This window comes from Miscanthus floridulus, chromosome 17, assembly GCF_019320115.1.
Source record: "Miscanthus floridulus cultivar M001 chromosome 17, ASM1932011v1, whole genome shotgun sequence".
In the NCBI taxonomy this organism is placed as follows: Eukaryota; Viridiplantae; Streptophyta; class Magnoliopsida; order Poales; family Poaceae; genus Miscanthus; species Miscanthus floridulus.
The window spans coordinates 91,894,112-91,910,739 of record NC_089596.1 but is presented as its reverse complement, the minus strand read 5'-3'; positions in this window follow the sequence as shown (position 1 = coordinate 91,910,739).

The window sequence follows — 16,628 nt, the reverse complement described above, 5'->3', positions numbered from 1 at the left end:
CTATCATCAACCAGAGCCGGCATCTGTCAAAACTCCATCGGCTCCTTCGGCCGTTGTGGGTACAGAAGTTACTTCCCCTCCAGTATTGGCAGGCTCACCTAATATTCAATCTACACCGATACGATCAGATCAGGTACTACCAGGAGGGCGAGTTCAGCTTAGTACAGATCTATCGGCATCAGCTATGTCAGGCCCTATGTCTCAGAATAGCCAGATTCCTACTAATTGGTGGGGATATGGCATGCCTCCGGAGTCATCTGCTTTCAATCCTAGATTACCTCAAGGGTTTGATGCAGTAGGAAGAGCGCCTATACCATCGGCCGTTTCGCCGATGGCTCAAGTGCCTCAATATGCCGCAACTACTTCTGTGCAACCAACTCCAGGAGGTTTCCAGATGCCTATAGTTCAAACATTCAATTCAAGTCCATCGGCGAGCTTACTGCCGATGCAGCAGAAAGCCCCTGCTATGAGTCAAACTGGGGTTCAGTTCATGCCTCAAACCGGTTATAATTATCCAACAATATCAGCAAATTACCAACCATCGGTAAGTTTTGTACCGATGAGTTCTAATAATGATTGGTCAGGACAGTTACCTGTTCAACATACAGTTCAGCGAAATCAGCAGGTTGCAGGGATTCAACAAGGTCATATGCAAGCTGGTTTCCAGAATCAAGCATCGGCAGCCCAGCCGATGAATCCTTTCCAACAGGCTAATGGACCACAAGTAACGGCAAATATGCCGATTGCTGGAGATCGTGGGCCACAAAGATATGTGGAGGGATGTCAGCAGGCACCTCCTGTAGAAATTCAACCAGTTCGTCAGCCGGAGGCTGATGCTTTTTGGGCCGATAAGATAGCAGAAATTATGAAGGATCAGTTTGGGATAAAGCCCAAGGTCAATACTTATTCTTATCGGACTCCATACCCTCCTGCATACGATTTAATTCCTCTCCCAAATCGGTACAAGGTACCAGATTTCACTAAATTCTCTGGGCAAGATGATACATCAACAATGGAACATGTTAATCGCTTCATTATTCAATGTGGAGAGGCAGCTAACAGAGATGAATTAAGAGTTCGATTATTTTCATCATCTTTGTCTGGATCGGCATTTACATGGTTCATCTCATTACCACCAAATTCTATTATTACTTGGGTTGATCTAGAAAAACAATTCCATAAGTATTTCTTTGCTAGAATCCATGAAAAGAAGCTTACCGATTTAGTAAAATTGAGACAGCGTAATGATGAATCGGTAGAAAGCTTTGTACAAAGGCTACGAGATGTAAAAAATAAGTGCTACAGCCTGGTGCTAGATGATCGGCAGCTTGCCGATCTGGCTTTCCAAGGGTTATTGCCACATCTTAAAGACAGATATGCTTCTCAGGAGTTTGAAAGCCTCAGTCATCTTGTGCAAAGGATCTCTGATCAAGATACTAGGGTTTTTGAACCTAAAAAGAATTGGAGTAAAAAGGTATCATTTGTTGAAGAAGTAGGAGATTCTGACTCTGATGAAGAACCAGTTATCGGCTTAGCTGAGTGGGTTAAGAATAAAAAGCCGATATCATGTCCCTTTGGTCAAAAAGAGCCAGAAAAGTTTACCTTTGATATCACCAAGGCCGATAAAATATTTGATCTTCTGCTTCAAGAGGGCCAAATTAAGCTGTCACCTAATCATGTGATCCCATCGGCAGAAGAGTTGAAGAAGATCTTGTACTGCAAATGGCACAATGCAACTTCACACAGTACAAATGAGTGCAAGGTATTCAGGCAACAGTTACAATCGGCTATTGAATCTGGGAGAATTAAGTTTGGTACTTCCAAGGCCCAGAAGCCGATGAAAATTGATCAACACCCTTTTCCAGCAAATATGTTGGATGCCAAAGGAAAGACTAAGGTATTGACGTTAGAGGCTGCTGAGAAAAACGCGTCAGTGGACCCCCAACATCGGATAACTACCGATGATGCAAAAAGTAAGGGTTTGCTAGGAGAAAGCAGTAGTTCCAAAAATCCTCCTCGACCTGGCATTGTGATTACTCATCGAAGGCGGCAGGAGGGTTGGCGTCAACGTAATGACCGATATCGACAACAGCAAGAAGTGAGACGTCAGGAAGAATGGAATCGACATAAAGATCATTGGAGATGTCCGTTTTTCATCCATTGCTGGGAAGAAGGTATTAAATTGCCAACTGTTGAAAATTGCCCTGAGTGTAATGGTTATTACGGGGTCAATCGCTCAGAAAGGAGGTTTCAGCTTGGTAATCAGGGTTTGTCTATCAATGAGCCAATCAGAGGCAGAGCATCAGTGCATGATCGGCTGGGGGGCAGACTTAGTGTACATGAGAGGCTTGGTAAACGCGCTGGATATTTTCCAAGGAATCAAGAGGAGCTTGAGGAGATGGCAAACGCAAGAGTTCCCGATGAGGAAATATTCTATAGGGACCCTAATATACGTCGTGTAGAACCAACTAGGACTTGTTATCAGCCGGTTTGGAAAACCAAGTTTCCTCGATGGTGCCCAGAGGGTCTGACAAAGACGCAGAGAAGGAGGATGCAACGTGAGCGTCAGGAGGATTTATACCAAGAGGAAAATTCCTCCAATGAAAGGCCCGGTCGTCAGCAGTGGCAGGTAAAACACAAAAATAAGGGTCCATCGGCAGATGTTAATATGGTATTCATGTTGCCGATGGAGTTTTTTGGCACTATCTGATAATGAGGAAGAAGTTGTTCTCTCTGATCAAGTAGCTCAGTTAACACTAGATCCAATGATGGCTGTTTTTGAGAAACCTACCGATGACGAGAGACAGCATCTTAAGGCTTTATTTGTGAAGGGCAGAGTTGATGGGCAGCCTGTGTCTAAGGTACTTATTGATGGAGGGGCTGCGATTAATATTATGCCTTACGTGATGTATCGGAAACTTGGTAAGGGAGATCAAGACTTGACCAAAACCGATATGATGTTGAAAGATTTTGAAGGCAATGTGTCACCGGCTAAAGGGGCAGTGTGCGTTGAATTGACCATCGGTAGCAAAACCTTGCCAACGACGTTCTTTGTTATTAACGGCAAGGGTGCATATAATCTGCTTCTAGGGAGGGATTGGATTCATGCTAATTGTTGTGTTCCTTCTACAATGCATCAATGCCTCGTACAGTGGATTGGGGATAAGATTGAGGTCGTCCCTGGTGATTCTTCTTATATCATCGCATCGGCAGAATCAGATACTTATGAGCGAACTAAATGCATATCAGGAGAAGCTTGGGAAAAAGAGTTCCTTAGAGTTGCTGATTATGAAATTCCACCGATCCAAGCAGTCGGTTCTGAAGAGGAGTTTTAATGGATAGGTTTGCCGATGATGGAAAATTAGGTCAAGGGTTCACATCGGCAGATGATTTAGTAGAAGTAGATATTGGTGATGGTGATAGGTCAAGACCTACTTTTATTAGTGCTAAGTTAGATTCCAAGTGTAAGCAGCGAATAACAGATTTGTTAAAAGAGTATAAAGATTGTTTTGCTTGGGATTATACTGAGATGCCTGGATTAGACCGATCGATAGTTGAACATCGGTTACCTATCAAATCTGGATTTCGGCCACATCAGCAGCCAGCGCGCCGATGCAACTCTAATGTACTTCCTGACATTAAGGCCGAAATAACTAAATTAATTGAAGCAAAGTTTATTCGGCAATGTCGATACGCAGAGTGGATCTCTAATGTGGTTCCTGTTTATAAGAAAAATGGAAAACTTCGTGTCTGTATTGATTTCAGGAATCTCAACAAAGCCACACCGATGGATGGCTATCCAATGCCGATTGCTGATTTGTTGATTGATGCTGCGGCTGGACATCAAATTATCAGCTTCATGGATGGTAATGCAGGTTACAATCAAATATTCATGGCTGAAGAAGATATTCCCAAGACTGCTTTCAGATGTCCAGGTCATGTGGGGTTGTTCGAGTGGATAGTCATGACGTTTGGTTTGAAAAATGCCGGTGCTACTTATCAAAGAGCTATGAACTTTATTTTTCATGAATACATCGGCACATTAGTGGAGATCTACATTGATGATGTAGTGATTAAGTCTGGAGATATCACAGCACATTTAGCCGATCTGCGAAAGATACTGGAGTGCACAAGGAAACATGGATTGAAGATGAATCCTAATAAATGTGCATTTGGTGTATCGGCAGGACAATTCTTAGGTTTTATGGTGCATCAGCGGGGCATTGAAATCAGTAGGAAGTCTATTGATGCAATTAACAAGGTGATTGCTCCTGCCAATAAGACTGAATTGCAATCTTTGATCGGTAAGATTAATTTCATTAGAAGATTCATATCTAATCTGTCGGGTAAGATCAAGGCTTTCAGCCCATTACTTAAATTGAAAGCTGATCAGGAATTTGTATGGGGAGTTGAACAGCAATTAGCTCTTGATGAAATTAAGAAATATTTATCAAATCCTCCAGTGCTAGTTCCACCTCAACATGGGAAGCCTTTCAGGTTATATTTGTCAACTGATGATACAGTTATCGGTTCAGCTCTTATTCAAGAATTTGAAGGGAAAGAACGTGTTATTTATTATTTGAGCAGAAGATTAGTGGATGCTGAGACGAGGTATTCGGCCATCGAAAAATTGTGTCTGTGTTTATACTTTTCTTGTATCAAATTGAGGCATTATTTGTTATCTGCCGAATGTACGGTCATATGCAAAGACGATGTGGTCAAGTATATGCTGTCGATGCCGATATTAAGTGGTAGAATCGGCAAATGGATTTTAGCATTATCAGAATTTGAACTACGTTACAAATCAACTAAGGCAGTTAAAGGGCAAGTGATGGCTGATTTTGTCACTCAGCATTGTAATACGGTGGACTCTCTAGGGATTGCTCCCTGGACACTTTTCTTCGATGGGTCCACATGTGGTGAAGGAGCAGGTATCGGCATTGTGTTAATTTCACCTCAAGGAAGGAAGTATGAGTTTTCATTGCCGATTGTTGCTACAGCGACAAACAATCAAGCTGAATACCAAGCCTTGATAAAAGGGTTAGAATTGCTGAAGGAGATACGTGCCGATGTTGTTGAAATCTTTGGTGATTCTATGCTAGTTATAAATCAATTGGTTGGAATTTATGAATGCCGAAGTGAAGCTTTGATTTCGTATTATGAAAGATGTTTGCAATTGTTGAAAGGATTTAGAGGTTTTCGTCTTGAACATATCTCTCGATTGCATAATGAGGAAGCTAATCGACTAGCTCAGCATGCTTCAGGGTATCAGCCTATTCAGGAAGTGCTAACATCGGCAGTGGATACCGATGACTGGAGGAAAGAGATTGTCGATTATTTAAAGGATCCATATAGAAAGGTTGAGAGACGTATAAGGTTCCAAGCTACCAAATATGTGCTCCTCGATGATGAATTATATTATCGAACTATAGATGGAGTTTTACTTAGATGTGTTAGCAATGATGAATCGAAAAGCTTGATGGGTGAAATTCATGAAGGAGTATGTGGGGCACATCAATCGGCTTTCAAGATGAAATGGATGATCAGAAGGAATGGGTACTATTGGCCGACTATTCTTGAAGATTGTTTTAAATATTTTAAAGGATGCCAGGGGTGTCAAAAGTTTGGTAATATTCAAAGAGCGCCTGCATCGGCTATGAACCCTATAATCAAACCGTGGCCGTTCCGGGGATGGGCTATTGATCTCATTGGTCAGATTTATCCGCCATCGAGTAAAGGACATAAATTTATTCTGGTTGCTACCGATTATTTCACAAAGTGGGTTGAGGCAATTCCTTTAAAAAAGGTGACATCGGTCAATATGATTGATTTTGTGAAAGAGCATATTGTTTACCAATTTGGTATTCCTCAGACTATCACTACCGATCAGGGCACTATGTTTACATCAGGAGAATTTGATGAGTTTGCTGTGGGTATGGGAATTAAAATTTTAAATTCTTCTCCATATTATGCTCAAGCTAATGGTCAAGCTGAGGCTTCTAACAAAGGGATCATCAAACTCATTAAGCGCAAAATTGAAGAAAATCCTAGGAGGTGGCATACAGTATTAAATGAAGCCTTGTGGTCATATCGGATGTCATGTCATGGTGCAACCAAAGTAACGCCTTATCAGTTAGTATATGGACACGATGCAGTATTGCCTTGGGAAATTAAGATTGGCTCTAGACGAATACGTTCTCAAAATCAGCTGATAGCCGATGATTATAATACTCTTATGAAGGATGAGTTGGAAGATGTGGCGGGTCATCGGTTAAGGGCTTTAGTTAGTATCGAAGAAAATAAGAAAAGAGTAGCTAGATGGTATGACAAGAAGGTGAAAGTAAAAGAGTTTGCCGATGGAGATCTGGTCTGGAAATTGATTTTACCGATTGGGACTAAAAGTTCAAAGTTTGGAAAGTGGTCTCCTAATTGGGAAGGTCCATATCGGATAAATCAGTCTGTTCCTGGTAATGCATATATCTTAGAAACCCTCGAAGGGGTTGTGTTTCCCAGAGCGTTAAATGGAAAATATTTAAAGAAATATTACCCTAGTGTCTGGATAGATGCATAAAAGTATAAGTGCCGATAACAGTACTATCGGCTAGAATTATGCAAGGATGTCAATGTTTCATAAAGTGCCGATACAATAAATAAGATTACAAGTTCAACAAGGATTGGATAGCTAATATCGCACGCAGGCGAATCTGGTCAGCTTCCTCCATTTCTTTGATATCGTCATCGGCAGCACCCTCCACAGGCTTGAGTTTTTTCTTCATGGCTAAAGCTTTACGAGCCTGGATATCTCTTTCTTGCTGAAGGGCTTTGACGGCATTGGGTAGCTGGCTTTCTTCTTGTTGAGCATGAGTTAAGGCTGCATCGACTTCTTTCAATTCAGCCAATAGAGCTATCTTCCTTGCTGATAAATCCAAGATTTTCTGCTTAAGTGCAGCACCCGAAGTCTGCAAGTTGACGATGCCCTTGTGCTTCTCATCAGCAATTTGTTTCAGTTGTAGCATCTCTTCTTTGAGTTGAGCTTGAGCTGCTCTATCGGCAATGCGCTGAGCAGCCCATTGATATTGCAGTTGGCGGCTTTCTAAATGAGCTGCTGGGAAGAGTACTTCCTCAACATCGGCAGGGACCTGGCCACGAATTGTTTTGAAGATTGCCTTTGCGGGGTCCGAGTCATCTACCAGTTGGGCGGTACCTTGCTGTAGCAAGTTCAGGAGGGTTTCCAACTTGGATTTAGTCTCTGCCGATATTGTTCCCAGTGCAAGGGAAGAACTTGTCTCCTCTCCATCGTCGTCAGAAATGTCAATGGCAAAAGAAAATAGGCTGTTCGGGGAATCTTGTTCCTGAGAGAGAGAAAAGGAGATCAGTTAAGGGTAAGTATGAGTATTGTAAATCAGCTAGGTTGATCGGTTTACCTGTTTCAAGGCAATTTCCTGTGCTTGACTGGAGGAAGCAACCTGGAGTATGTCGTGTGGGGGATCGGCTGAGCTTGCCGATGGGATATCCTCTGTGACTTCATCGGTGGTGGGCTCTTGAGGTATGATGACCAATGACATTGGGGAGGATGTAGGGATCGGCATAGGCCTTTGTCATTTTGGCTGTGCTTCAGTATCTGTTGAAGCTTTGCGCTTTGCTTGGGCATCGGCAGCGATTGGCTGGGGGGCATCGACACTTGTTGGTTGTGAAGCTTGGACATCTGGTACGTTTACCGATGTACCCAATTGTTGCTGCAAAACAAGTGTAAGATATGATATTTAACAGATAAAATGTAAAGTCAAGAGGCTACCTCTGAAGGTTCATCGAAAGAAGTGGTGCTTGATATCGGCGGAATTGCCGATGACGATCCAGTAGCAGTTCTTACCCCCTGATGATTGAGGTTAATACAGTTTGTGATCGGCATAAGTAAAAATAAACGAGGTTGTTACCTTGAATGCTTTGACCAAGGTTGTAGCAGCAGCCGATGGAGTAGCCCTGGATGTAGCCAATTTGGACTTGGAAGTGATGGTCTTGGTACGAATCTTCTGGTGGGTCAAAGCGGCTAAGGTGGGAGCGTTGTAGCCGATCGGCGATGTTGGGGAAACAGGCCGAAGATTGAAAGGTTTCCCACTTTTGCTCACCGATGGTGCTGGGTTGGTAACCTGTTACAAGAGAATCAGTTACTGATATATGAAGGGAAAAGCAGAAGGGAGTTAAAAGAAACTTACCACGTCGTCAGGGATGGCATATTCAGGGTCGATCATGTGCCGATATGTGTGAGCAGAAGTTGCGAACAGTTGTTCTTTCCACTCTCGCCACCATTGCTTATATGACTCGGTGATGAAAGATATTGGTGTCCAGGTGGATATATCAACATCTGTAGTATCGGCATCGGGGGAGAGTTGTACTACCTTGTTCCAATCTGTTCCGCAGGTGATTGTTTCCCTGGGTTTGATCACATCGGCAAAGCAGAGTTTGATTGGCAGTTGCCCAAAAGCCAATTGGCGGGATACTGCCGATGGGTTGTAAAATTCATACGTAATGTTGGTGTTTTTCCCGCTGCCGAATGTGTTTACTGGAATTGCCCTGGGAGTGATGATAGCCATCATGAGCTCATTATCTTGATTTAGAGTGTCATCGGCAAAGTTGAAAAGAAGGGGGAATCTGTTTTCTTCGTCAATATAAGGCACCCAGGCCCTATGATCACGAGAAAGACCATTGTAGAAACTTTGAAAGAATCTGCCGATTTGGTCTTCGTTGGCTTCTGTTCCAGGAAAGACAATTATGGCTTCACCAAAATTGAGGGGTGAGCGTGTTGCCGATTCATCATCCCCAAGCACATAGTCTTCAGCAATTTCTCGTGGGAATTGTTGAGCAAAAAAGTCCCATTGCAGACGTTTGTGCATATGGGCATTCAGCCACATGTTGATAAACCACCACGGGCCTCCCAGGTTGCCGATGGGTTCGCCAAGCAAAAGTTTCTGAGACACTTGATGAAGAAGATGATAAGTGGAGCTCAGAAGGTATCGGCCAAGAGGAAACCTTACGCCATTAGCCAAAAGTTCAGCTGCTGGGAGGAAGGCGTTGGTTGGTCCTACTGATCGACCACAGAAGATAAATTTTTCTAACCACATATTCAGGAATGTGGCATGTTCCCTCTGGTTAAGTGTCCCGGTCTTCTGGTATTCTTGAATGTATCCTGTCCAACCGCCGATGTTGCGAGTATTCACCCTATATTCAGACTTTCTACCATAAATGGAGCCTTCATCGGCAGTTGAGATGTCCAAGCCAGTAAGCATGTGGATATCGGCAAGGGTAGGAGTAGCTGGGCCATGTCCAAACATAAAAGTGTTGGTCGTGTCTGACCAGAAATAAGCTGCTGCAATTATCATTGATTCATTTTTCTGCATATCGGCAATAGATAGCCTAATGCATTGGTCTAACCTCCGTTCTGCCCAGTATACTTGCATCGATCTATTAACCCTCAAGTACCAATCTTTCCACCCTTTGGTGGTTTTGGGCCAAGATCGGAATGTGTCTTTCCACAAATTCAGAGAGAAATTTTGGGCTCTAAAGGGGATTCTGTTGACCTCTGCATTGATCAGATCGGTTGGATCTGGGTTGCCCATTGGTCCAAGGCATTGGACGTGCGGCTGATCGGTTGGGATAACTAATTTGTTGCGCAGTTCCTAAGGTTATATAATTCAGAAAACAGAAGAAAGGAAAAATCACCAACTGAATGAATTTGCAAAAAGATCAAAGTAAAAGGTAATGGAAGTGGAGCGAACCGCGGGGACGTCGAAGTTGATGGCCATTGTCTTGAGGAAGGTGGAGGTACGAGCCGGGAACTTGAAGTTAGCGCCGGAGAAGGGTTCTTGTTGGTTGAGGTCGCGCAGTTGTTCGTCGGAGTCGCCGCCGGAGAGAGAAAATGCCAAGGATTGGAGGCTGAAGGTAGAAAATGAGGGTTCCGGAGAAATCTATTTATAAGCCGCCCGGAATAAGGGTATTTTGGACTTATCTCTATGTCGCGCGCATATAGGTCAAGGTGGTTCAGATGGATATGGTAACTGTTCGCGCGATAATCAGGGGATTGTACAGATGAGTTGATGACAAGTAATCATGACTTGGAAGGGATATCGATACAGGATATTTTAATTCTGAAAATGGCAGCATTATCATGTTAAGATCTTGCCGATGGGTTATTGTTTCGGTATCTTAACCATAATCAAGACAAGAGTGGTTGGCGATTGTGCGATATTTACTGAAGGGCGTGAATCAAGATTAGATTTGATTGGATTTGGTAACAAATCAAGTTTTGGCTTGGAGAATGAGTTACGGTAATCAGGCAAAGGCAAGCGTTATCTGGAGTAAATTTCGGAGCATTAATGGTTTTATACTCCGAAATTGGGGGGCATGTGTTGACACCGTTTTTTGTACGTGATAATGATCGGAGTGGACTAATCGGCGAGGGGAAGGTTACTGTGTATTTTGATAGCCGATGAAAGCCAGCTTGTAAAGATGGTTGCCGATAGCTGGTAATGGTCGATGGAAAGGTTGGTTTAGACTCGGGCGTTGCCGATGAGGATGGAGGTGTTATTGTCGATGCCGATGAAGGGAGGTTTGAAGACTACTGCCGATGCAACAGTGAGTATGACGATGAAGGAAGGCTTGAAGATTACTGCCGATGCAGCAGTGAGTATGCCGATGAAGGAAGACTTGAAGACTACTACCGATGAAACAGGGGATATGCCGATGGAAAGGAAGATGGCGAGATTTTCATCGTAATTAAGGTGGACAGGGAAATAGATAGGAGTTGATTTCCTTTTCTATATTTGTTAGAGTATGGTTCATGTAAGAGTCACGTGTTTCCTTAGATATGGGCTTGGTGTCCTAGTTGTGTTCGGTTGTGTCTCTTTAGATCAGGGTATAAATATGGAGTGAGGGGCAATGTAAGAAAGGATCGATCAATCAATATCAAAACCAATTTTTACTCCTCTTTGTATCTACTTACTTTTCGGCGACTTCGTCAATTTGCATATTTCTCCTTTTTTACGAGTTCTCATTGATTCGGCGAGTTGCATCGTTTCAGTGCAACCTTCGGCGATTCTCGAGTTCCACGTGAGCACCTCTTGGCCGTGACTTCCGGGCGTATCGCTGTTGTCAGGACCAAAGTGTTCGTATCTTCATCCTTGTCGATTAGCAGGTCAAATCGACTGGCACGCTTTGGATATCGATTCGGGTATTAGCCCTTTGTGTTTGCAGATCCACTTTTGCATCAACAGTGCCTATCTGGTATGACATGGTGGCACTGTCCTGCAGGTGCGCAGGATATGACAGGGTACGGTCATTGGTGTTGAGGTTTGACTTGAGCCCCCAAACCCTTTTAGGACTTCTATGAAGTCGTGAAGGGGTTGTTTACACTTGTTTTACAAGCGCACTTGGTGGGCGTAAGATCGTGGGTTGCCATCGGGCGAGATGGAGCGCCAACCCAAAGTGTCGGGCGCAGCCGAGGGGTCGGCGCGAGACGGAGTGCCAACCCAAGTGTCGAGCGCGGCCGAGGGGTTGGGCGAGACGGAGCGCCAAACCAAAGTGTCGCGTGCGGTCGAGGGGTCGGTCTAGTTTCGTGCGTTACCCCGTCCGCGGTTTCCGCAACCGGAGGGGTTGAGCTAACGTCGCTTGCCTCAATGGCTCGAGTGACGCGCTAGGTGAGCTTAATAACGGGTACGTTCAAGTGGAATTCGGGTCCGTCGTTCGTAACGGGGTCGGCATAGCTCTTATGTGGCATTCCACTGCTCCTTAACCCGTCCTCTCGGATAGATGCCCTAAGCCAGTTCCGGAGACCGACTCAGGTGGCCCGCTGGTCTTCCCATCGATGGAGATTCTATGGACATGGCTCAAGGTCAGGATAGAATGAGAAGGTCGAGATGACCTTGTCCGCTTCTGAGCAGATCAGGCGAGGGCCGCTGGGGCTCATCTGCATTTTGTCCCCTAGGCTCTGTTTGACGTGAGGCGACCTCGAGCCCTTTACGGGTCGGCCTTCGAACCTTGGTCGGTTGTCGCTCATATCGAATGAGGACGACTACCGCTTCGTGACGCAACACGAAGCATTGTGATGCAACAATTGCATATACAATGCTTGGATGTATGGGATGAATGTATGAATGCATGCATGAGAATGGATGAATGAATGATTATGCACTAGAAAACAAAAGGGTTTTGGTAAGGTTATCTCAATGGCTTGAGTGATGGGTCTGGGGAGCTCCTATCGGATATGTCCAAAAAGGATCCCTGTTCGTCGTTCGTGACAGGGTCAGCATAACCTGCATGAGGCATCCCGCTGCTCCTTGCCTGTCTCTCGGCAGCCGCCTGAGCCGTCTGATCAACTCAGGTGGCCCGTTGGCCTCTCCTCGATGGAGATTTCATTGGTGGGCCCTTCCAAATCCTGCCTGGGAAGGCGGAGGATCGTTTGCGTACAGTTGCACCTTATTTCCCGCGCCTAGGTTGCAGTAGTGGTGGGCCTTGCCTAGGTCATGTCTCGCTAACCGGGCGATGTTTTGTCGGACAGGGCGTGTCCCATCAACTAGGGGCACGTCCCACCGCATGCTTTTCCGCATTAAATAGGGGGAAGGGAGAGGATTTTCCTCCCGTTCTTTTGCCTTCCTTCAACCAATGTCGTTCCCCCTTCCTCTCTTTTGCCAAGTCTGTTCATGTGCCATAGCGGTTTCTAAAAGAGAGGAGGGTAGAGTGAGGGAGAGGAGAACCCACAGATCCGTTCGTGAATTCGAGGCGCGATGTCGAACTAGAGGCCTTCCAACATGGATGAGGAGGTGCTGGCCGCCTTTGCCGAGAAGGGGCTACTCCCGTCGAAGGAGGTGGCACATTGGAGGGCTCCTACGCTGGGGGAAGTTGTTCTGCAATCCTAGGCCGACGAGGTCGTCTCCTTCCTCACCTTCCATGAGCATGGACTCGGGTATCCCGCACACTGGTTCTTGCGTGGGCTCCTCAACGAGTGGGGCCCGGAGCTGCAACACCTTAACTCGACTGGGGTACTGCACATCGCTAGCTTCGTCACTATCTACGAGGCCTTCCTTGGGATGGAGCCATACGTGGACCTCTTTTGGTAAATCTTTAGTGGGCGAGCCCTGTCCGAGGGGAAGCCGCCCAGAATCATGTCGGTTGGGGGATTTGCCTTGCAGAAGAAACCAAAGCCATCGGTCCCCTACCCTACGTACTCCCCCTATGACTCCAACTGGGGGTGGCATAGTGAGTGGTTCTACATCAGGAACCCAGTGAAAGCGCCATTCTTGACGTTCACCGAAAAAAGGCCGGAGAGGAGGGAAAGCTGGTCGTGGGGTCCCGTCGGTCGGCAGAACAAGTTGGAGGTTATCGAGATGGAGCTTCAGAGGCTTGTGTAGCATGGCCTCGATGGGTTGTGGGTCTTCCATACCTTCTTCCGCCGTTGGGTCACCCCATTGGCGAAAAGAACGTGACCGATGTGGGAATACTCCAGCCCGATGGATCCTGATCGCACGTCGTCAGAGGAGTTGCCAAAGGATAAAGTCTAGAGTTGTCTCGATCGGGTGCTGCAGTTGAGGAATAAAGACTCCCTCGAAGGGACGCCTGGTGCCCTTCATGCATCGAAGCTATCCAATTTGGTATGCCCCTCCTTTTTATGACCTTTTTTCCTTGTTTTGATATTTTGATTGATTCCAGGTTGCCTGTTTTGAAGGGACTCATGGGCTATAAATCTCAGTCACATCTTCTGAGAGGGCCGGAAGGCACAACACAGCAAGTTGCCCAGAGGGAGGTGACACTTGCCAAGAGGAAGAAGAAAACCGAAAAGGCCCGGAAGAAGTTTGATAAGGAGAAGGAGATCAACCAGCGGGTCTGAGGGGGGGGGTGAGAGCCAAAGTGACGTGGAGACAGAGCTCAAGTTGGAGGAGCCCACAGAGATGGGTGATGACACAAGTGCCTCTGAAGACGAAGAAGTTAGGGGCGTTGTTGTGATCTCGGTGGAGCACCATGAGCCTACGGCTGGGTCTGTCGACAGCGGGCGTGATGTGGAGACGCATAGCGACGTTCCTGAGTCGAGGAAGCATGTTGCGAGTGAAGACACCGCCCTTGAATGAGAGACGAATCGGGTGCGGTCGTCGCGCCCTTCGGAGGCATTGTCTGCTTCGTGCTCTCTGCTCTGGGTGTGGTGGAGCACGTCAGTCGGTCGGGAGGACGTGTTCGTTCCCCTACATCTTCAGGGTCGGCATGTGTGCACGACTCCCAATGGTGGTTTTGCCACAGGCTGATGGTCACAACCATTCGCAGGCTGATCGGTAATCGGCCAGGTTGGCCCCTCCCTCAGCCGATGCAAGTGGGCGCGGGTTGTGACCCATGAGTGGTCCTCGTCCGGTTGGCTCATCGTCAGCCGATCGGGGCTTTAGGGCTCTGTCGCTTTCATCTAGGTATGCATTTATGTTCCTTTTTGTTCTCATAGTTGAGTTTTTTAGTGTGACTAACCTACGCTTATTTGACAGCGGCCAGGGGCTAGCGGGACTAGGAATCTCTCTGCTTCCCATGCGAGAGGAGTGGAGACCCAGCCTACAGCGGGTCATGACAAGCGGTGGGGGAAGCTGGTTAGCGGTGGTGCGACCTTCCCTACTAGGGGTTGCGTCCTCCTGGCCGACCATGAGAACAGTGATAGCGGTGGCGGTTGTGATGGTAGTGATCCCCGTGGTGACGACGGAGGTCAAGTTGGAGGTGACTCTCATAGTGCCTCCCCCAACAGTTGCGATGGTGGAGAGGAGGGAAACCGGGCTCCCTGCCTCGCCTAGTGGAGGAGCGCATGGTTCGCCTGCCTAGTGAGAGTTGGAGGGGTTGGGAGGAACCACGGCCTAGGCCGGAAGTAGTGCATCTGCCGATGAGCCATGGAGTCCTAGTGGTGGACGTCCCTTTCTCCTGGCGAGGAAGATACCAGGGTGGAGCCGCTGGCCATCCCGCCATCCTAAGAGCTGGTGATGATCCGGTTGTCGCATGATACTGTGATGGCTGAATCTTCCTAGCGAGTCGGTGGTGACCCGCGAGCTGGTGTGGCCTTGCCCTGGCGAGCCAAGAAAGGCCCGATTCATCCTTCGTGATGAGGAGGAGGTGAAGCTCTGGCATCTGCTTGGGGAGAGAGGACTATCAATGGAGTCCGATCTCGCTCTTACCAAGGCGAGGCTCAAGGAGACCTTGGAGAGGGTTGAGCTCGTCCATCAGGCGGTGACAGTCGACCTACCATGTGTTGCAGAGGTAAGTTCTCTTTGTTTTTTTGGTGTTGTCCTTTGACTCCTTGGCCTTTTAATAGTTGTCTCAGCATGCCTGCTTCTTATCTCACAGGATCTGGAGATGATGTTGATCTATAAGTCATGATTCCTTCGGGAGGAGCATGGTCGAATGGAGTAGGAAGCGATAGCGTTGTGGCAGGTTGACGAGCTTAGGCACCAGCTAGAGTCCACCCACCGTGAGTCCCAAGACCGGGTGGCCGAGGTGATGGGAGCCTGGGCGACAGGAGCTGCGTGCGGTCAAATGGGCGACTGCTGCTGAGCAGGAACTTGACACGATGAAGGTCCATTGTGGCAGAACTGCCTAATCTAATGCCCCCTAGGAGTGCTCATCTTCCCTTAGACACTAAGTACCCAAGGGAGAACACCAAATTACTCGATTTCGTCGGGCACACCCCAGGGGAGAACCCAAAAATCCATATTTTCGCCATCAGAATCACAAATGAGAGAATAAAGCTTACATCATTCTTAATCTTTTCTTACATCCCTTTTAATACAACATCAGAGTATAATATTTATTATTATAACAACGGAATATAATCATGTGATCAGAATTACAGCAGGAAATAAATATCTATTCATAGCATGATGAAACATTGATAATTGAACTATGACAACATATTATAAACTTTCATTTATAAAAGCATTCGGTGAGAGTTGTAAATAAAAACTACGATCGCAGCAGTAAAGGAATCCTCGCTGAGCCCACCAGGAGGTATCCACACATAAGGGTCGGCTCTAGCATCCACCTATCACCTACAATAGGGGGAATAATACCCTAAGTACTCAATTGTACTCAGCAAGACTTATCCCAATATGAGGAAAGAAAAGACTCCAAGGATATGCAAGGCTATCTGGCTTGTGGGTTTATTGCATTTGCAGGAAGCATTACTAAGCGTGCGTCCTTATATTCGATTTTTATTAATAGCCACATTGATTCATTAACTAACCATTCTATGTAAGCACCTATACTACTTTCAAGCAGGTGATAAGCAATCAGATTTCCTTTTCCTTCCATCTTTCATCTTTCAGTTCTTACTACGGTGCTAGACATGAAACAAGCCGTACCGGATTGTCCAGCGATTCGTGAATCAATGCCCCCAGCTAGGGTACCCCTAAAAACACACACCCTGATTGTACCCAAGGCACAATGTAGGACCAACCCATCACTCTCCTTTCCTGGGTGTCCAGGTCCCCATCCAAACTAGGACTCCAAGCCCCCGCCCCTGAGTCCCAGACTCAGTGTGGTGCAAGGACCTCCTCCACCAAAATAAAACTCTGACAGTCGATCTAGAAAGAGCCTAGATCCACGACAAGAGAGCAACAAGT